At 40.3% G+C, this 23,132-nt stretch overlaps 1 long non-coding RNA gene across 1 annotated transcript; it reads left to right on the top strand.

The window, feature by feature from the left end:
* The first annotated feature begins 1,972 nt into the window (after positions 1-1,972).
* On the top strand, positions 1,973-22,776 carry LOC147574791 (uncharacterized). Its single transcript, XR_015243307.1, has 2 exons — positions 1,973-2,131; positions 22,078-22,776. It is a non-coding gene; the product is annotated as an uncharacterized LOC147574791 (long non-coding RNA).
* Positions 22,777-23,132: the final 356 nt, after the last annotated feature.

The raw sequence follows: 23,132 nt of genomic DNA, 5'->3' as shown, positions 1-23,132 counted from the left end.
CCACCCACTTTGTGAGGCTGCTCGCTCCCCACCTGTGCAAACACAGGGCTTCCTGTCACCACGTGGCCCAAGCAGAGCAGGCCTGCGGACGCCCAGCTTCGCATTTTTAATTTCCTAATGAGAATGATTGCAGACCTGGAAAACAGCTGTTATCCCAGGGGCCACGACACAATGTAATTCAATTGCACCTTTTTGATTTCTGTCTTGTCTTTCACAATTTCCCACAAACCTGAAACGTGTTTCGCTACTCACTTTCTGCCTCAGAGCGATCACAGCACTTGGCCCTCAGGGAGACTCTTGCATCGTGAAATGGCTTTTACTCTGCAAATCCCAAGTGGAAATGAGAGGATATTGAGTTATGAAATCATGGTGCAACACAAAGACGCCAAGGCTGTGAGGATAACCCAGTCCTAGGTTAGGGTCCCCTTCCGTGTCCTCTGTCACCACCTATAATTAACTACTATTAAAAACAAGAGGCTGGGGGCACCTGGCTGGCTCAGTTGGTAGAGTGTGTGACTCTTGGTCTTGGGGTTGTGACTTTGAGTTGGGTGTGGAAGTTACTTAAAAATAAAATCTTTAAAAAACAAACAACAGAAATAACAAGAGGCTGATGTGTCACGATGAGTAGAAAGAACAAAGATTTTGATGCCAGAAAAAAAAAAACAAAAAAACAAAACATGAGTTCAGGAGTGCATGGGTGGCTCAGTTGGTTGAGTGTCTGACTCCTGATTTCGGTTCAGGTCATGATCTCACAGTTTATGGGTTCAAGTCCTGTGTCGGGCTCTGTCCTGACAGTGTGGAGCCTGCTTGGGATTCTCTCTCTCTCTCTCTCTCCCTCTGTCTCTGCCTCTCCCCTCCTCACGCACACATTCTCTCTCTCTCTCTCTCAAAATAAATAAATAAGCTTAAAAAAAATGAGTTCATATCCCACCTGCATCCTTTGCTCCTTATGTGACCTTGGACCTCTCAGAGTTACTCTCCTGCTTTGAAAAATACCTACTCTGTAGAATATTGGGAGTTACCTGAGGAAGGTGCAGAATGGTGAGCTCACTTGGCCTGTAGCATGGTTACAGACTAGGTGCTTCATCACTGGGGGCCTTTCTCATTTCCTCACACCAAGTCTACTGGTCCCTGACCCTCCAGCCTCTCCGTTCTGATCAATCACACGTCACAGACAGATGAATCATCCTGAAGCAGCATTGGTGTATATCACATTTCCCCACCTCCCTCACCAGATCCAGACCCCCAGACAACAGCAGAAAACTTCTGTGGTTTCCCAGTGCCATTAAGATGTCCAAATCCCTTAAATTGACCTTTTATCTCCAGCACAATTTAGAATCAATGTACCCTTCACAGTGGCCTTTTCTTGCTCCTATATCTGAATCCTGTGTTCTAGGGAAACTTCGTCTCTGAACATGCCAGATACATGTCAGGCCCATCTCTACCTCCGCATTCATACTGTCCCCTTGCACACACTGCTTGCCTCCCCCTTTTCACTGATATGCATTCCATCCTTTCTTGGAGGTTCAAGTAAAGTCCCCACCTCTCTTCTTTCCTGCCTTTCCTTCCTGCTGGCTAGTTAGTGTGTCTTACCTTGTTTTGTCATTAGTCATCTGTGTATGCAGCCGCTGACACCTCGCTTGGGTTCTATGGAAGATGTGCAGAAGCATGTGGTGATGATTGCAAATACAGAAGCACAAATTTCAAAGACACTTCTGTTTAGAAATGCATTTGTAAATTCACCTGGAATTTGACTTATCACAATTTCCTTCCATTAAAGTTTTTTCAAAATTGTTAGCAGTAGCCAGATCGAAATAATCAAGCATTGAGTTTGTGTTGCTGTTAGGGTGGGGTGTGTGTATGTGTGTGCATGTGTGTGCATCAGGGAGCTGCACTGACTGGGTTAGCTTCACATCAATCCCGGTGGGAAACAGTTATCTGCACTCTGCTCTCCTTTGCCACTTTCAGGTGACAGGTTTCATCAGCTCACATCGGTTGTCCAAACATCCAAGATTGTACTGGAATTTAAGAAAGATAACTGAAGCAAGTATGAGCCTGATGGTTGATCAGTATCCACCATTTTTTGAGCAGATCACCTCCCTGCAATGGTTTAATCTTGTAATATGCCAAGGTAAGTTGACTTCGCAGAGTTCCCTGGCAGGACCTCAGGCAAACGAGTGGCTGTATTGGCAGTAAAAGGACATGAGGAAGGGGGTTCTGTTGAAGCTCTAAACTTGGCTGTTTAGATTCCAGGTATTCTTGGGAAGAGTTATACCTAAACCTGAACTTGGGCAAAGGCCAAAAAATTATGCATTAGCACCATACCCAGAATATCTGGGGATGCTGTCAAGTTGAAAGTTGGTCAGAATCCCTGTGCAATGGTGTAGCCTGAGCGGTACTGAATTTGAAACAATTAAGCCTTGAGTGAGAGGCTGTTTAGGAGGCTGTTAATTGGTGTCCATTTTTTTTTCTTTTTCTTTCTTTCTTTCTTTCTTTTTTTTTTTTTTTTTTTTTTTTTTTGCCTAATAATGGAAGAGTTTTAAGTCTCAACTCCAAAAAGGAAGACATTGATCCAGCTCAGAGATTTGCAATAACTTCATCATACAGAAGGTTGCTAATGCTCTCAGAAGAAAGCCTCTACCAAGGAGAATATTTGCATATGGAGCCCTCCCAGGTTAGCCTGAGAGAAGCATGCTATGTCACATAGCGAGAGCAGCCCTGGTAGCCAATAGAAGGGATTAAGACTTGCAGAGCACTCCAAAGTTGTAGAACTGATACTGATGTCCAGTCAAAGATGGCTGGTCAAGCACACACCTCAGGCTTAGTGAACAGCTAGTCCAGATGGAGCCAGTCAGAAAGCTCTGGGAATATTTCTTCAAACAGATAAAACTGATTGCATCCCAAGTGCATTTGAACATATTCAGAGGACATCATACAACTTTTGAATTAATGATAAGTCAATGGGAAGCTAAGAAAATGAAAAAAATAGATAGCTCAATATCACCTCTGGGACAAACAAAATTTTATTCAAGAAAGGAAAAGCATCCATAGTATACTGCAGAGATCAGTTTTATATACTATTTCCATTTGTCCTAATTATATAAACACTAAATATTTATCTATTTAAACTTGCAACATAACTATTTTTTGGAGGTTTGGAAGGGATGGGTAGCTGGTGTGCAGCAGTATGGAGAGGGTGGGAGAGAAGGAGAAAGAGAGTGGAATATTCAAATTCCAAATTGGAAACTCAATAGAGAATGTCTATATAAAATATCAGATAGAAGTATGTTATTTAAACATATTACGGTTGGTTCTGGGAAAAAGAAAAGAGGATTTAAAACAAAGATATATGGATGAAAGACAGGTTATGCTGCTTTAACAACAACAACAACAACAAACACTTCAAAATACAAATGCTCAAATGACATAGGTATATCCTTTCTTGTTTGATATGGTCCAGAGAGAAGCATTTGGGGGTGGAAGGTTGATGTTATGACCCTCAATGTGGCTTCCATGTCTGGGACCACAGCAGCAATTCTGGTTCTTGTCATTCCAGCCAGGGTGGGGGTGGGGGGAGGTGGGGGGTGGAGAAGAGGGCAATAGGTCAGGGAAACACATGTGCATACTTTGACAGAAACACTCCCCAGAAGTAGCACAGATCTATTGGCCAGACTGTGGGCATATGGCCTCACTGAGCTGCAAGGGAGCCTGGGAAATGCAGTAACTAGCTGTTGGCTATGTGCTCCACTAAAACATGGAAAAAGACAGGAACTAATGTCAGGGCTCAACCAGCAGCCGCTGTCAAATAAACTTCGTAGAATTATTTGACACTTTTAACCAAGTGCCTATGTAACTTCAATACAAACTAAAATGGAATTTAAGACAGGGTGCCTCAAGATCATCTTTTGAACAATGAAATAAATGAACAAAATGTAGAAACAGGGTCCTGAAGCAGAATGCAGGCACCACCAGAATAGACAGTACAGATGGCACGGAACCAAGAGGATCCAGTCCTGTTTGTCACTATGCTTTATGTCCTCCCATTTCAGGATGCTTATAGCTCCTTTTCTGGTATGAATATGCTATACATTCTGCAAGAACACATGGGCACCCCTGCAAACCTATGATTTTATAGTAAATCATTCCAAAACAACAAGAGTCTGAGATGGAGATTAGTGTGTAGGACGTAGGCAAAGGGAAGGAAGCAGGATTGGGCAGGGGGAGAGGCTGGGAGTTCTGGAGCTGGGATGGACCAGAGGTATCAAGGCAAGGAAACCAGACTTTTATATCCCAGTATCGATCAGTCTGGATGCTCATTGTCCCAGGAACTTGCAACATTAGGGATTAACCTTGTACAAAGTAGCTGTCTTTAGCTTGGGCAGTTCACAGAAGGTCTGAGAAGTTTGTCCTGCCTCTAGCAGAACTACTACCAGCTCAGGGAACAAGTTCTTCATTACTGAAGAAGCATCTGAGCAATGTATCACAGCCTCTACTGTATGTGGATCCTAGTAGCTGTCTCCAGGTCTCTGTGAAATCAATCATTTAGATTTGGGTTCCAGCAGGAGTGGCTCTTCCATTCCTCTAGAGGAGAAGTTCAATGGTGGTGATCTCATGAGGACAACAGAGGGGTTGGGAGATGCCAGAGGACTTGGATGTATGTAGCAAGTATGCTCTTTGGCTTAGGTTATACTTTTGCTGGAGGTAGCTTTAAGACTGCTGTTGGAGATTAAAGGGAAGGGTCAAACCAGATACAGGCAAACCAGATAATATCTATGATTATACTTTGCTTTCATCTATGCTTTAGGATGATTAGTCAACAGTTGTTGGTTAACATATAAAGAACTCTTATGAGGAGTTTAGGCTCCCGAAGAAACAAAAGCAAGGGCTTCAAATAAGCCTATCTCCATCTGCCTCAAAGGGTATATTTGTTACCAGAAGGAGTATTAGAAGTAAGTTTGTTCCAGAGAAATGAGTGGTGTGAAAGCCTGTGGTTGGCTAAGAAGATTTCCAGGGGCACCTCCTCTTTTGATCTGGCAGACCCAGCAGTCAACACCTTTGGAATGATGCCCTAGGGATAGAATTCTGCACTGTAGTCCCCAACTAATGGAGGGCAGGCAGTCTGTCACCTCTGTCACCTAATCCTGATGTCAAAATTTCATCGTGACCACATCAAACTGAATATTTCCTGCAAGGGGTTTGTCAGCGTTCCTAAAAAGACAAGAGAATGGGGACAAAAGGTTGAATAGTTTTCTGTGGGTACCTGCTAGTACACGTTTGAGTGTAGGCGGCAGGATTTGGTCTGAGGCTTGTTTTCATTTAAACATATGTCTTGTTGGTGAGGTTGTCTGGGGAGGGGACACAGACCTTTAATGGCCAGAGGCTATCAATATTTTTCAAAAGAATCTCATAATTGTGAATAGTCAAATTAGCCTAGGGGCTAATTTGAATGATGGCTCATGTTATTGCTGGTTAACTGTCCCAATAATTAACCTGTAAAGTAATGACACCTGAAACAAATGTGATTATTAACACATTGGTTTAGTGCAATGATTGATTATAAAAATTAACTGCCCTGTCTTAGAAATTCAGTGCATGATATATGATAATAACAAAGTAAACCTAACTTGATCATTCTAGTTACTCGTTTGACACTTACGTGGTCTCTGTTATCAGACTTGGTCTTGGGCAGGTTCAGTATCTGGCTCAGGCTCTAGAATAAAGTCTCTCATGTACCTGATGATCTGTGGCATGGCTGTGGAAAACTGTTTCATTCCTACATGTGAAAATCAAGAGGATTCTAATGGGAGAACATCACAGAAAAGTGAATTCACAGGCCTGCTTTTGTTGATGTGGCCTGGAGGAAGGGCCCCTGGGGCCGTGCAGTGACGCAAAATCATACCATCCAAATATTGAATGCAAGCGCATTAAAGGAGATGGGGAATAAAAGCCTCTGTCAATGTGATAGTAATCTGCAACTCTTGGAATTTGACACAACTTCCCACTGCTCCTCACACAAACCTAAAACTGGGACCAGGCTGTCCTCCTCCTGCCCCCAAGGGCTTACCCATAGATTCACATCTTGGCTCAGAAATCTGATTGCTCTTCCGTCTTCACAAACCCTCCCCACCCTTCAATAATCTTGTCTTCATAAACAAAGACAAAGATGTCTCCCCCAGCTCCATTGGCCAACATTAATCCCTTTATGTGAACTCCCTTCATTTTACCACTTACGTATCTCATGCTTTTTCTTTTTGAGATCCTCAGTCCCAGGAAACTGAGGAAGAGCTTGTATCTGTCCAAGGCATCTTCATAGTGCCTTAACATAGGCTAGGAGATCAGGAGGTCCTCAATGTGTGCTTGCTGAGTCTCAGAGGTTGGAAACTCAGAAGACCTAGGAGAGCTGAGCAGGAGCAGCTGGGCTAAGGCAAACTAGAGAAGGAATTCAAGTTCAAATGATTTTTTTTAAAAAGCAGTTATAGCAAAACAGGACTGCTGTTGATCTGCAAGCATCAGGTTTGCAATTCCTGGTCTTTAAGAAATTAGCAAACAATGTCTGGTCCCCTACACTGGATAAACCAATGGAACAGCAGAGAAACATTACTTGCTTCACTCTGGACTTCTCCCTTAACCCAGGTTTGCTTCTGGGCAAAGAGGCACCCCAGGAAGTCACGTTCAGATGATGTAAATGCATCCCTCTGTAAAGGGGCCATTATGCTCAAGGTACTAGTGTCCTCCAGATCTCACCCTGACCCTGAGTCCAGCTCTTTTGTCTTCTAGAATCTGCGCTGGGTGTCTGCTCCAATATAGTGTGCCATGCAGCTATGGGGGTAGTGTCAGAGGGCAGGTGGACAAAGGATGGAAACCAGCAGACTTTTCCTGTCCATGCAGTGCTGCCTGAAGGCAGAAACCAGCTTGTGCTTCATTCCTAAGGGTTTGGGATGGTGATGTTGGCATTTGGGAAAACAGAGAGACGTAGGTTAGTTGAGGAAGAAGGTAGAACTATCTTCTGAAAGAAGGCTAAATGTGGAAACATACCCCCAAAATGTGGGAAAATGGGAGTCTTTATATTTCATGTAAACAAAGAATATAAGACAATCGAAAGATGAATGCAAGTATCTTTTGATTTGCTTTTTTAAAGATACTCGTGTGAAAATAAGATCATGTGGAGATGAGATGACATGTCTGACTGTTGCTAACAACAGCTCTTTTGGGGCCAGGAGATGTGGAGCAAAATGTCTTCAGAAAGAGATTTCTCTCTAAAAACCATTACTCACTGCCCTGCTGCCAAGGTCACTGAGAGCTGCAGTTTTGCTGCTGTGAAACTGTTTACATCCAAGGATACACAGGGACACAAGGTCATGGGAGGTAAGCAAGCCTGGAGACCTCAAAGTCAAAAGACAATAAACACACTAACTTCCAGGGCTTTTAAAGAAGCTCAGGCGAGGCAGACAAATTTCCACTTCAGATGTAGATTCACAACATCTTGTAGCAGATGGAAATAGAAGCAGGGCAAGAGTTGGTTCAAACTGAAGTACTATTAAGTTTTATCAGAACCAAAACAGGCACCAGAGGGTTAAGGTCTGGAATGGTTCTTCAAACATGTCTGGAATAGAATGAAAACTCAATTGGCCTGGAGCACAGGGATTAAATTCAGGAGCAAGTTTCCAAGGAGACCTATAAGAACCCAGGGAGAGGAAAACCTCTTTCAGAAAATTCATAAAATGTAATGAGTCGCCACTGAAGCAATGGAAAGAACATGAAATGGCCAAGAGTGGATGGAGGCTTAGTGCAGAGACTCAACTATGACCTGAATAGGTGTCTCGTCAGCAAATTATTTAGGTATATTTAATTGAAATGCATTTGTAGCAAGTCACCTCCTACAAAAAAATGTGAAAATATCCTTCCTGGAAATAATATGGAGTTTTGTCCTAAATTTGACCACTCACATTAAGCAGTCTGAATAAATATGGCAGGACTTGGCACCCTTCTGAAGCATCATCTGCTAAAAAGAGAATGCTTTTAAATCTCCTAGAACTCCAAGAAAAGGTGCAGAATGCTTGGTTTCATGGGAGCCCAATGTCCCTGTCCACAGCATATCCTGCTTGCTTCTTCTCTCTCGCCATCCCGTGCTAAAGTTCTTCCTAAGGCATAAAAACAAATCTGACTCACTTCTTTCTTACTGAGAATCACAGCAACTTTTCTTTGAAATTCAACTTTAAGGAAAACAGAAAGGCTATTTTAATCAGAGAAAAACCTCAAGCTGAGTGAAAATTACTCTGCTGGTCCTGTTGAATGTAGACTAGAACCACTTTTGAAGTGATCATTAATTTTATGGAAGTGATATACACCAGAATGAACTTCCATCCTACTTTATAATCAATCAGTTAATCAACTAGTCCCAGAGGAGTAGGAATACTTTGCATTCTCTGTAATGCTGCGTGAGGTTATGGAGAACAGAGTGTCACTGTGTAGTAATTGAATGTTCAGGGCTGGATTCAAGTAATTTTAACCACAGAATTGAAATTATCAGGTAGAGAGAAGGAAATGCAGAATGACTTAACCAACTACTTCATGAAAAGGAAACATCCAGGACCTGTTTCTATGTCCTCATTTGGTGGGATTTCTTTAAAAATGTGGCAAATTATGATACCTTTGAAAAAATCTTTAAACTTAAGCATTTCTAAAAATATGTGTGCAACCATAGGAAACACCAGAAAATGCATTTTGTTTATGGTTTATGCACATTCATTTTATGTATTTTTTCCTGAAATCACCATGCATTAGTATTTTTCAAAATTTTTTCTGTAATATTCTTTTAAAAAGCCCTAATTCTAGTTTATCACACTTTGAAACAACTTTTTCTACGCAGATTCGACTAGATTCCACAGTATATTTCACATGCCAGAGCAAAAGTTTTCTTGTACAAGGTCATTTCTATTAGACTAAAAGTGTTTGGGTTTATCATTTATAAGTTATTTTAAAGAAACAATTAAACTTCGAAAGTTAACCACCTTAGTTGTTGTTGTCAAGACTGTATTCCCATAAATGTGGCCCTGAAAAAGAACATTTGCTAGTGTTTCTTTAATGCATAAAATTGTAAAGAACACACTAATGTTCTGAATTCATGTAGATAATGAAAAATTTAAGCTGTACAGAAAGTAATACAATGAAAGTAATATTCTACTTCCTTTTCTGGTTATTCTCATCCCAGTTATTAGCAATTTCTTACAGTTCTTCTAGAAAACATTTTTCCTCATACATCAAAATAAACATTGCACTTACACATCCATGAACACACAGATGGACATATTTTAAAATTTTTATAGGGGGATCATACAATCAATACCTAGAGTGCCTCATCTGGTTTGTTTTCACATAATAAGATGTTTTGAAGAACTTCCACGTTAGCACAAACAGACCGGACTCATTCCATTTAGCAGCTACATAGCATCCAGTTCTGTTGGATGTTGTATATATCCAATATATTCTACAACATATTTCAGTATCCCTTTGTTAATTGACATTTAAACAGTTTCCAGGTTTTTCTGATTAAAAAAATGCTGACTGAAGATCCCTTTATAGCTTGGCTTAAAAAAAGGAGCGTATTAGTAGGTTAAATTCCTAGAAGCGGAATTTTCTTCAAAAAGAAGTTTTCTTTTTCAGTCTATTCTAACCTTTAATGTTGCCTACAATTTAGAAGGGGAAAGCTTTCTAATTTTGCTTAGGTTAGGGGAAAAAATGGAAAATACCGATGACACCCAGTGTAGAAGTCCAGCGGCATTGATTCGTTTCAAATTTAAGTGGGGAGGCGCTTATCTTGAAGAGGTGCTTAAAGTGAGGTCCTTAACAACGTTGTTCTCACTCTAGAAGAACACAAAATGAGCTATCAAGTGAATAGCATTTCCTGCTTAGCAGGCTGTGGAGAAAGTTCCATAACATGGCCATCTAAAAATTATTGGTACCTGATCAGATCTTTGTGATTAAGTCACACTGAAGGCATTAGCTATCTGGTCTCTCTCAGATAAGATTTATGTGAAGCTTTTAGACCTGGTCCTCAAGTGGAGTCACCAAGGAGATTTCTTTGGATAAAATAACTCCCCTGTGTATATCATCTAAGTGGTCCCCGGGCCATGTGTAATTTTACGAGACCTAGATGTTGTAGGGTAGAAGCCAATTTTAGAATCTTGCTTTCATTAAATGCAGAATGTTCATCCTATTGGGAAAAACTCAACTCCTTTTGCCAGTATTAGCAGCCAGACCAAACCTTCTGTATATCAGCACCATATGACAGATTCAAATTATGCCTAAGTCACTGGGGTTGGCAGAGATCGAAGGGGACTGTGTCCTTAAAAAAACAAAATTGCTGATGTAAGTCTGAATATAGAAGTTTCATTTTAGGAAAAAGAGAAACTTTTCTGGGCGAGGCTAGATTTGCTCCATAAATCAGGTCAGGCAAATTCCCACAAGGCCAGGCCCTTGGGTGTTTCTAAGAAGAGCAGACCACTGATACCCCTTTACTCAATCCTGGTCTGTTTGTGAGCCCAACTGGGCTCCCCTAGGTGATAGTCTTTCGGACATTTCTGGGAGTTCGAGAAAACTAACGCTCCATGATCTCCTTTCACTTAGTTGTGACTAGGAACCATTCTTCCATAGGTTTTCTGTACTCTTAGTACGTGAACAGTCAGAATTTGGATGGATGGTCAATGATATATTTCTGTCCCTGAGAAATTCCCACTGAAAATTAGATATGGATCTCACATAACAAACAGGAATAAAAAATATGACAAATGGGAAATTGCAGAAATAGATGGAGGTACCTATGGAGCAAAGCAGACTTGAACTGCTTTGATTAGACGTCCTGGTCCATTTTATTCATTAAACCTTTGACTAGAGGCACCTGGGTGGTTCAGTCGGTTGAGCTACCGACTTCGGCTCAGGTCATGATCTCACAGTTTGTGAGTTCGAGCCCTGCGTTGAGCTCTGTGCTGACACTCAGAGCGTGGAGCCTGCTTCGGATTCTGTGTCTCCCTCTCTCTCTGCCCCTCCCCCACTCATGCTCTGTCTCTCTCTGTCTCAGAAGTAAATAAACATAAACAAAATTTTTTTTTTAAATCCTTTGAACAAGTATTTTTGAGCATCTTTTCATCAGACTCTTCCAGGTATATGTATTCAAAGATTTTTACACCATAAATAAAGTAATGCTTTGAGTTTAAAATGATTTCTGTCACAACTACCACAGTACAACAGTAGGCTGGACAAATAGAAGATCTACAGGAGCAAAAACATACCAGACAAATAATAGAAAAAATAAGGAAAGCTAGGTTTTAAAAATATAATATAAAATGAATATTTATAGAATCTGAAAAAATAACTTCTTTTTAATGATAAAGGAATATATTTTGAGGGGTGCCTGGGTGGCTCAGTTGGTTAAGCTTCCGACTTTGGCTCAGGCCATGATCTTGAGGTTCGTGAGTTTGAGCCCCGCATTGAGCTCTTGGCTGTCAGCACAGAGCCCACTTCAGATCTTCTGTCTCCCTCTCTCTGCCTCTCTCATTTTCTCTCTCTCTGTCAAAAATGAATAAACATTTTTTAAAAAAGAATATTTTTCCCCAAAATCCAAGGAACTTATATAAAATTAACCATATATTAAGCCCGTGTATCCCAATAAATATTTTTAAAATGCAGATCACATTCCCTGATCATAATACAGGGGGAGGAGGAAGGGAAATTACTTAAAAAAGAAAGAAAGAAAAGAAGAAAGAAAGAAAGAAAAAAAAAGAAAGAGACAAAGAAAAGAAAAGAAAAGAAAAGAAAAGAAAAGAAAAGAAAGAAAAGAAAAGAGAAAAGAAAAGAAAAAGGAGCACCTGGGTGGTGCAGTCGGTTAAGCATCCAACTCTTGATCTCGACTCAGGTCTGATCTCACAGTTCATCAGTTCGAGCACCACATCAGGCTCTGTGCTGATGGTGCAGAGCCTGCATGGGATTCTGTCTTTCCTCTCTGCCCCTCCCCTGTTTGTGCTCTGTCTCTCAAAATAAATAAACTTAAAAAAAAAAAAAGAAAAAAAGAAAAAAGAAAAGAAGCCAGAGGCCATAAATCCTGTCAACCTCTGGATCAAACCATACCTGAAAATAATTTAACTTTGGACTTGTGGGTTATTTTCACCAGAACCTCCTACTCCTCCTTTTAAAATCAAACTTTCCGATGCTTGCAATAAAAATATTCTAATATTATCATCTGGAAATTCTATATTCCATCTAATTATAAATCAAATGTGACTAAATAATAAAGATATATTCAGACCAAGTTTAGCTCTCATATGGCTTTTCTCAGGATGAATAATACCGGAATCTGAGACACAGAGAATTGAACCCAGGAGAATGACAGAGGGAAGTTCCAGAATGCAGCTGTGCAGCAAACCTTGAAGAACAGTCAGTGTGGGGGAGCTAGGTGTCCAGGAAGGAGGTGTCTTGGAAAAGAAGATTTCGTACATTTAATAGTATTCTTTGGAGAATGGGGGGAAAAATTAAAGATGAAGTAAAGCCAGCAACGGCAGAATAAATAAGCAATTAGAAGCTCCAGGAGGAACAAGAAAAAGAAATATAAACGTAGAGCATTCTTTGGATCTGCAGTGAACAATATTTACATGGTCATAATAACATAAACACTTTATTGAGTTTCAGCTTTTAGAATCAAAGCCTTGGCACAGTCCAATGGATTTAACCATTTCAGAGCAGAGTCTAAATAATAAATAACATCAACCTTGATGATGTGGAATTTTCTTTTTTTTTTTTACTTTTTTTAATTTTTTTTTAATTTTTTTTATTTTTTATTTTTTTTATTTTTTTTATTTAAAAAAAATTTTTTTTTTTCAATGTTTATTTATTTTTGGGACAGAGAGAGACAGAGCATGAACGGGGGAGGGGCAGAGAGAGAGGGAGACACAGAATCGGAAACAGGCTCCAGGCTCCGAGCCATCAGCCCAGAGCCTGACGCGGGGCTCGAACTCACGGACCGCGAGATCGTGACCTGGCTGAAGTCGGACGCTTAACTGACTGCGCCACCCAGGCGCCCCTATGATGTGGAATTTTCAAGGACAGACCACAGAACATGGGAAGCAGAAAGGGACAAGTGACAGAAGAGGAAAATACCAGGAGCCTCAAGTCCTTACCTTAGGAACTAACCAAAAAAAAAAAATGTGTAAGAATATTATTCAAAGTTACAAAAACAACCACCAGAGATAAAAATAGTGATGCGACTGTATACAAGATGGGACAGGAGATGAGCTAAATCCTTACTGTGGCAGGAAGTCAAGAAAAGTTCACTTCTTAAAGGGATAAATCAAGAAATAGAGGTTTATATAGTTTATTTAGAGGTAATGAAAAAATTTAAAGACATTGAGAATCACATCAAGAACTAAAATCAGAAAATATTACAAGAATAACATGGTTGATTGGGACTGAGATTAGGATCTTGACTGAGATGGGGCTAGGGACTGATATTTTCATTTTAAATTCTTATGATCCAAATAAGTATTTAAACCATGTGTAGATTGCTTTGATAAAAATAAAATTTCAATGCTTAAAAAAAGAAATCAGACTCAACCCCACTCATAATTAAAGGAATTCAACCTAATCACTTTCAATTGATCAATTTTACAAACATATGCAAAAGGCCAGGATATGAGGAGCAAGGAGGGAAATTACAAATATTTTAGCAACCAGAATAGAACAGACACCAGCCACTGAGAACTGATGCTGGCCATAAAATACCACATGCCCATCCTGGTGCATGGCAACTTCATAGCAGTCTAAGGGAAGGCAACTTGGTTGCTATTGGTAGGGGTGTATGTTGAATGCAAGCCTTCTGAAGGACATCACTGTCTATTGTGTATTCTTTTCAAAGCTATTAAGAAAGATTTACTGTTTGAATTAGCATATTCATCTTCGTAAAACATAAAAAGGATATGATTTTTGTAAAAGTCTTATTGAAATGTAATTCATAAACTACATATTTCACCAATTGAAAGTGTACAATTCAAGGGATTTTAGGTTATTCTATTCCCAGAGTTGTGCATCTTTGCATAATTGATTTTAGAACATTTTCATCATCTCAAAAACAAACTCTTTTAGCTATCATTTGCCAATGCCCCCATTTCTCCCAGTCATAGGTAATCACTAATTGACTCTGTCTATAGTCCCCCACCTTTTTCTGGACATTTCATATAAATAGAATTATATAATATGTGGTCCTTTGTGACTGGTTTCTTTCACTTAACATAATATTTTCAAGCTTCCTCCATGTTATACCATGTATCAGTAGTTCATTTCTTTTTTTTTTTTAGTTTTTTTTTTTTAATGTTTATTTATTTTTTAGAGAGAGAGACAGAGTGCAATTGGGGGAGGGGCAGAGAGAGAGGGAGTCACAGAATCTGAAGCAGGCTCCACGCTCTGAGTGTCAGCACAGAGCCCAACATGGGGCTTGAACTTGCAAGCCGTGAGATCATGACCTGAGCCAAAGTCGGACACTCAACCTACTGAGTCATCCAGACGCCCCAGTAGCTCATTTCTTTTTGTTGCCAAATAACAGTCCATTGTATAGATATGCTGCATTTTATTTATACAGTCATCAGTTGATGGACACTTGAGTTGTTTCCACTCTTGGCTATTATGAATAATGATGCTATAAACATTCATGTAAAAGTTTTTGTGTGGGCATATGTTTTCATTTTTCCAAGCAATAGAGCAAGGAGTGGATTTGCTGGGTCAAGTAATGCAGTATTTAACTTTTTGAGGACTGTCAAACTATTTTCCAAAGTGGCTACACTGTTTTACATTTATTCCCACCAGCAGTGTATGGGGGTTCCAATTTCTCCACATCTTCTCCAACATGTGTTATTATCTGACTTCATGATTTTAGCCTCCTAGTTTATCGGCCATTTGTAGTATCTTCTTTGGAAAGCTATTCAGATATTTTGCCCATTTTTAAACTGAGTTGTCTTTATCACTGACCTGTAACTGTTCTTTATATATTCTGCATATGAGTACTTTTTCCAATATATGATTTGCAAATATTTTCTCCCATTCTGTGGGTTTGTACTTTTACTTTATTGATTATATCCTTCGAAACACAGAATTTTTGAAGTCCAGTATATCTATTTTTATTTTATTTTTTTTTTAATTTATATATGAAATTTATTGTCAAATTGGTTTCCATACAACACCCAGTGCTCATCCCAAAAGGTGCCCTCCTCAGTACCCATCACCCACCCTCTCCTCCCTCCCACCCCCCATCAACCTTTAGTTTGTTCTCAGTTCTCAACAGTCTCTTATGCTTTGGCTCTCTCCCACTCTAACCTCTTTTTTTTTTTTTTTGTTCCCCTCCCCCATGGGTTTCTCTTAAGTTTCTCAGGATCCACATAAGAGTGAAACCATATGGTATCTGTCTTTCTCTGTATGGCTTATTTCACTTAGCATCACACTCTCCAGTTCCATCCACGTTGCTACAAAAGGCCATATTTCATTTTTTCTCATTGCCACGTAGTACTCCATTGTGTATATAAACCACAATTTCTTTATCCATTCATCAGTTGATGGACATTTAGGCTCTTTCCATAATTTGGCTATTGTTGAGAGTGCTGCTATGAACATTGGGGTACAAGTGCCCCTATGCATCAGTACTCCTGTGTCCCTTGGATAAATTCCTAGCAGTGCTATTGCTGGGTCATAGGGTAGGTCTATTTTTAATTTTCTGAGGAACCTCCACACTGCTTTCCAGAGCGGCTGCACCAATTTGCATTCCCACCAACAGTGCAAGAGGGTTCCCGTTTCTCCACATCCTCTCCAGCATCTATAGTCTCCTGATTTGTTCATTTTGGCCACTCTGACTGGCGTGAGGTGATACCTGAGTGTGGTTTTGATTTGTATTTCCCTGATAAGGAGCGATGCTGAACATCTTTTCATGTGCCTGTTGGCCATCCGGATGTCTTCTTTAGAGAAGTGTCTATTCATGTTTTCTGCCCATTTCTTCACTGGGTCATTTGCTTTTCGGGTGTGGAGTTTGGTGAGCTCTTTATAGATTTTGGATACTAGCCCTTTGTCCAATATGTCATTTGCAAATATCTTTTCCCATTCCGTTGGTTGCCTTTTAGTTTTGTTGGTTGTTTCCTTTGCTGTGCAGAAGCTTTTTATCTTCATAAGGTCCCAGGAATTCACTTTTGCTTTTAATTCCCTTGCCTTTGGGGATGTGTCGAGTAAGAGATTGCTACGGCTGAGGTCAGAGAGGTCTTTTCCTGCTTTCTCCTCTAAGGTTTTGATGGTTTCCTGTCTCACATTCAGGTCCTTTATCCATTTTGAGTTTATTTTTGTGAATGGTGTGAGAAAGTGGTCTAGTTTCAACCTTCTGCATGTTGCTGTCCAGTTCTCCCAGCACCATTTGTTAAAGAGACTGTCTTTTTTCCATTGGATGTTCTTTCCTGCTTTGTCAAAGATGAGTTGGCCATACGTTTGTGGGTCTAGTTCTGGGGTTTCTATTCTATTCCATTGGTCTATGTGTCTGTTTTTGTGCCAATACCATGCTGTCTTGATGATGACAGCTTTGTAGTAGAGGCTAAAGTCTGGGATTGTGATGCCTCCTGCTTTGGTCTTCTTCTTCAAAATTACTTTGGCTATTCGGGGCCTTTTGTGGTTCCATATGAATTTTAGGATTGCTTGTTCTAGTTTCGAGAAGAATGCTGGTGCAATTTTGATTGGGATTGCATTGAATGTGTAGATAGCTTTGGGTAGTATTGACATTTTGACAATATTTATTCTTCCAATCCATGAGCAGGGAATGTCTTTCCATTTCTTTAAATCTTCTTCAATTACCTTCATAAGCTTTCTATAGTTTTCAGCATACAGATCCTTTACATCTTTGGTTAGATTTATTCCTAGGTATTTTATGCTTCTTGGTGCAATTGTGAATGGGATCAGTTTCTTTATTTGTCTTTCTGTTGCTTCATTGTTAGTGTATAAGAATGCAACTGATTTCTGTACATTGATTTTGTATCCTGCAACTTTGCTGAATGCATGTATCAGTTCTAGCAGACTTTTGGTGGAGTCTATCGGATTTTCCACGTATAATATCATGTCATCTGCAAAGAGCGAAAGCTTGACTTCATCTTTGCCAATTTTGACGCCTTTGATTTCCTTTTGTTGTCTGATTGCTGACGCTAGAACTTCCAGCACTATGTTAAACAACAGCGGTGAGAGTGGGCATCCCTGTCGTGTTCCTGATCTCAGGGAAAAAGCTCTCAGTTTTTCCCCATTGAGGATGATGTTAGCTGTGGGCTTTTCATAAATGGCTTTTATGATCTTTAAGTATGTTCCTTCTATCCCGACTTTCTCAAGAGTTTTTATTAAGAAAGGGTGCTGGATTTTGTCAAAGGCCTTTTCTGCATCGATTGACAGGATCATATGGTTTTTCTCTTTTTTTTTGTTAATGTGATGTATCACGTTGATTGATTTGCGAATGTTGAACCAGCCCTGCATCCCAGGAATGAATCCCACTTGATCATGGTGAATAATTCTTTTTATATGCCGTTGAATTCGATTTGCTAGTATCTTATTGAGAATTTTGGCATCCATATTCATCAGGGATATTGGCCTGTAGTTCTCTTTTCTTACTGGGTCTCTGTCTGGTTTAGGAATCAAAGTAATACTGGCTTCATAGAATGAGTCTGGAAGTTTTCCTTCCCTTTCTATTTCTTGGAATAGCTTGAGAAGGATAGGTATTATCTCTGCTTTAAACGTCTGGTAGAACTCCCCTGGGAAGCCATCTGGTCCTGGACTCTTATTTGTTGGGAGATTTTTGATAACCGATTCAATTTCTTCGCTGGTTATGGGTCTTGTTCAAGCTTTCTATTTCCTCCTGATTGAGTTTTGGAAGAGTGTGGGTGTTCAGGAATTTGTCCATTTCTTCCAGGTTGTCCAATTTGTTGGCATATAATTTTTCATAGTATTCCCTGATAATTGTTTGTATCTCTGAGGGATTGGTTGTAATAATTCCATTTTCATTCATGATTTTATCTATTTGGGTCATCTCCCTTTTCTTTTTGAGAAGCCTGGCTAGAGGTTTGTCAATTTTGTTTATTTTTTCAAAAAACCAACTCTTGGTTTCATTGATCTGCTCTACAGTTTTTTTAGATTCTATATTGTTTATTTCTGCTCTGATCTTTATTATTTCTCTTCTTCTGCTGGGTTTAGGCTGCCTTTGCTGTTCTGCTTCTATTTCCTTTAGGTGTGCTGTTAGATTTTGTATTTGGGATTTTTCTTGTTTCTTGAGATAGGCCTGGATGGCAATGTATTTTCCTCTCAGGACTGCCTTCGCTGCATCCCAAAGCGTTTGGATTGTTGTATTTTCATTTTCGTTTGTTTCCATATATTTTTTAATTTCTTCTCTAATTGCCTGGTTGACCCACTCATTCGTTAGTAGGGTGTTCTTTAACCTCCATGCTTTTGGAGGTTTTCCAGACTTTTTTCTGTGGTTGATTTCAAGCTTCATAGCATTATGGTCTGAAAGTATGCATGGTATGATTTCAATTCTTGTAAACTTATGAAGGGCTGTTTTGTGACCCAGTATATGATCTATCTTGGAGAATGTTCCATGTGCACTCGAGAAGAAAGTATATTCTGTTGCTTTGGGATGCAGAGTTCTAAATATATCTGTCAAGTCCATCTGATCCAATGTCTCATTCAGGGCCCTTGTTTCTTTATTGACCGTGCGTCTAGATGATCTATCCATTTCTGTAAGTGGGGTGTTAAAGTCCCCTGCAATTACCACATTCTTCTCAATAAGGTTGCTTATGTTTATGAGTAATTGTTTTATATATTTGGGCGCTCCGGTATTCGGCGCATAGACATTTATAATTGTTAGCTCTTCCTGATGGATAGACCCTGTCACTATTATATAATGTCCTTCTTCATCTCTTGTTACAGCCTTTAATTTAAAGTCTAGTTTGTCTGATATAAGGATGGCTACTCCAGCTTTCTTTTGGCTTCCAGTAGCATGATAAATAGATCTCCATCCCCTCACTCTCAATCTAAAGGTGTCCTCAGGTCTAAAATGAGTCTCTTGTAGACAGCAAATAGATGGGTCTTGTTTTTTTATCCATTCTGATACCCTATGTCTTTTGGTTGGCGCATTTAATCCATTTACATTCAGTGTTATTATAGAAAGATATGGGTTTAGAGTCATTGTGATGTCTGTATGTTTTATGCTTGTAGTGATGTCTCTGGTACTTTGTCTCACAGGGTCCCCCTTAGGATCTCTTGTAGGGCCGGTTTAGTGGTGACAAATTCCTTCAGTTTTTGTTTCTTTGGGAAGACCTTTATCTCTCCTTCTATTCTAAATGACAGACTTGCTGGATAAAGGATTCTCGGCTGCATATTTTTTCTGTCTAGCACACTGAAAATCTCGTGCCAATTCTTTCTGGCCTGCCAAGTTTCAAAAGAGAGATCAGTCACGAGTCTTATAGGTCTCCCTTTATATGTGAGGGCACGTTTACCCCTTGCTGCTTTCAGAATTTTCTCTTTATCCTTGTATTTTGCCAGTTTCACTATGATATGTCGTGCAGAAGATCGATTCAAGTTACGTCTGAAGGGAGTTCTCTGTACCTCTTGGATTTCAATGCCTTTTTCCTTCCCCACTTCAGGGAAGTTCTCAGCTATTATTTCTTCAAGTACCTCTTCAGCACCTTTCCCTCTCTCGTCCTCCTCTGGGATACCAATTATGCGTATATTATTTCTTTTTAGTGTCACTTAGTTCTCTAATTTTCCCCTCATATTCCTGGATTTTTTTATCTCTCTTTTTCTCAGCTTCCTCTTTTTCCATAACTTTATCTTCTAGTTCACCTATTCTCTCCTCTGCCTCTTCAATCCGAGCCGTGGTGGTTTCCATTTTGTTATGCATTTCATTTAAAGCGTTTTTCAGCTCCTCGTGACTGTTCCTTAGTCCCTTGATCTCTGTAGCAAGAGATTCTCTGCTGTCAGCTATACTGTTTTCAAGCCCAGCGATTAATTTTATGACTATTATTCTAAATTCACTTTCTGTTATATTATTTAAATCCTTTTTGATCAGCTCATTAGCTGTTGTTATTTCCTGGAGATTCTTGTGAGGGGAATTCTTCCGCTTGGTCATTTTGGATAGTCCCTGGCATGGTGAGGACCTGCAGGGCACTTCCCCTGTGCTGTGGTGTATAACTGGAGTTGGTGGGCGGAGCCGCAGTCAGACCTGATGTCTGCCCCGAGCCCACCGCTGGGGCCACAGTCAGACTGGTGCGTGCCTTCTCTTCCCCTCTCCTAGGGGCGGGATTCACTGTGGGGTGGGGTGGTCTGTCTGGGCTACTTGCACACTGCCAGGCTTGTGATGCTGGGGATCTGGCGTCTTAGCTGGGGTGGGTAGGCAAGGTGCACAGGGGCAGGAGGGGCAGGCTTAGCTTGCTTCTCCTTAGGTGATCCACTTCAGGAGGGGCCCTGTGGCAGCAGGAGGGAGTCAGATCCGCTGCCGGAGGTTTGGCTCCGCAGAAGCGCAGAGTTGGGTGTTTGCGCGGAGCGAGCAAGTTCCCTGGCAGGAACTGGTTCTCTTTGGGATTTTGGCTGGGGGATGGGCGGGGGAGATGGCGCTGGCGAGCGCCTTTGTTCCCCACCAAACTGAGCTCTGTCGTCAGGGGGCTCAGCAGCTCTCCTTCCCTTTGTCCTCCAGCCTTCCCGCTTTCTGAGCAGAGCTGTTAACTTATGACCTCCCAGACGCTAAGTCGCGCTTGCTGTCGGAACACAGTCCGTCAGGCCCCTCCGCTTTTTGCAAGCCAGACTCAGGGGCTCTGCTTGGCCGGCGAGCCGCCCCTCCGCCCCGGCTCCCTCCCGCCAGTCCGTGGAGCTCGCACCGCCTCGCCGCCCTTCCTACCCTCTTCCGTGGGCCTCTCGTCTGCGCTTGGCTCCGGCGACTCCATTCTGCTAATCCTCTGGTGGTTTTCTGGGTTATTTAGGCAGGTGTAGGTGGAATCTAAGTGATCAGCAGGACGCGCGGTGAGCCCAGCGTCCTCCTACGCCGCCATCTTCCCTCAGTATATCTATTTTTAATTTGTTGCTTATGCTTTCTGTCATATCTAAAAATTTATTATCAAATCCAGATTCACAAAGGTTTGTCTCTATGTCTTCTTCTAAGATTTTTACAGTTTGGGCTCTTCCATTTAAGTTTTTCATCCATTTTGAATTAATTTTGTCTATGGTGTGAGGTAAGGGTCTGACTTCATTCTTTTTCATGTGCCTTTCCAGTTGTCCTATCACCATTTTTTGAAGAGACTATTCTTTCCCTCATTGAATGGTCTGGACACTCTTGTAGAAATCAATTAGTCATAATTGTATAAGATTACTTTTGGACCTAAATTCAATTCTATTCACATCTATGTCTAGCCTTGTGCTAGTTCTACACTCCCTTAGTTATTATAACTTTGTAATAATCTTTGAAATCAGGAAGTATGAATCCTCCATCTTTTTGTTTTTTTATTGTTTTGGCTATTCTGGGGCCCTTCCGTTTCCACATGAATTTTAGGATCAGCTTCTCAATTTCTACAAAGGGATTTTAATAGGGATTGTGTGGAATCTGTGCAGAGTTTGGAGAGTTTTTGACATCATGCAGAGGCCCACCTATGGTGTTGGATCAAACTGAATGTTCCAAACTTTGAGAAACATACCATTATTGCCCATGTCTGCTTGTCTGGTTCACAGACTAGCGAAAGCTTAGATGGGAAGAAAAAGTCTTTGGCCTCTGGGATTGGAGGCATAAGTCTGTACCCCAGGTCATAAGGAATTGGTCATGAGCATGCCTTTTGACTAGAGGTAAGTTGGTTCCTGCAACCTGCTTAATCTTATTTATGTTTATGATTTTATGCTTAGCCTTTAAATGTCTTTAAGTGTCTTTTCTATTTTGCCCACCCCAAGGATTCTTTATAAGGGTGAAGCCAAGAAACCAGTGTAAAAAAAAAAAAAAAAAAGTAATTATCCCTTCTTTTCTCACACCTTTTTTTTTTTTTTTTTTTTCAGTCTCTCCCTATCCATAATCAAGGCCGGCAGAGACAGAACTTCCAAGAGTACTGGGGCAGAGGCAAAGCAGAGCAAAGGGTTGGGTCTGGGACACAGAAGAGGATGGGAACACCTCACCTTAATGAATCTCGTCTCCATGATATTAGCATATCATTCAGGACATTTCCTACCAGAGCTCTTGATAAGTACAAGCATTTTCTTGCCTCTTCTGCCTCTGGACTATAAGTTCCTCAAGGCCAAGCATTTGTTCAGAGCTATTTCTCCAGTACTTAGCAGAGTTCATGGCAGGCAAACTGGTGCTCAAACATTTGTTGCATAACTATTGTCATGTTTCAGATGAGAGTACCTCGTGTAGTTGTAATGGCCATCAAATCAGATGATGCATGGGGAAATGATAATAATTGTAAGGACCCACAAATATAACACATTTGTTTTCAAAAAGACATTTTTTAAAGAAGCAAAATGTGAGTAAGATATCACCTGAATAAGGTGTTGGAAACACCTCCTCTGAACAAGAAATGAGAACGCTGGTTCAAATGAAATATGATGATTATAAACACATCATCAGATCTGAAATGTTTGTGATTCCTGTGATGTCTCATGCAGATTCCCAATTTCAACATATGTTGGTTAAATAAATGAAGAAAGGTCAGATCTTTTATGACTAAATGTTTATAACAATGTATATTTTAAATCTTATCTTTTCTTGACTGTCTTTTCATACAAGTTTGTTTTTATTGGACCACCGGCAGCAAATTCCTGCAATTTTATAGCCATGTGACATTGTTGTCATTGCTTTTAGCACAGGCATCTGTTAGTAAAGAGACTAAAAGTATTCTCTTATGAGTCACTAAAATACACTTGCCAAGACCAATTAAACTAGTGCCAAATATGACAAGTCACCAGAAGACTTTTAACAATTTATACTGTTTTTGCTGGGGAAGGGAAATAAAGAAGAGAAAGAGGTAAATTTGCATAACACTTTTTTTTTTTTCTGGTGAGCCTCAAAAGCTATAATCACTGAAATTCAGTAATACTAAGTGCATTACTATTTC

The sequence above is a fragment of the Puma concolor genome, chromosome D4 (assembly GCF_028749965.1).
Source record: "Puma concolor isolate L17-30 chromosome D4, mPumCon1.1.hap2, whole genome shotgun sequence".
Classification (NCBI taxonomy): domain Eukaryota; kingdom Metazoa; phylum Chordata; class Mammalia; order Carnivora; family Felidae; genus Puma; species Puma concolor.
Note: the sequence above shows the minus strand (reverse complement) of the source record. Positions and strands in the feature narration are given on the sequence as shown.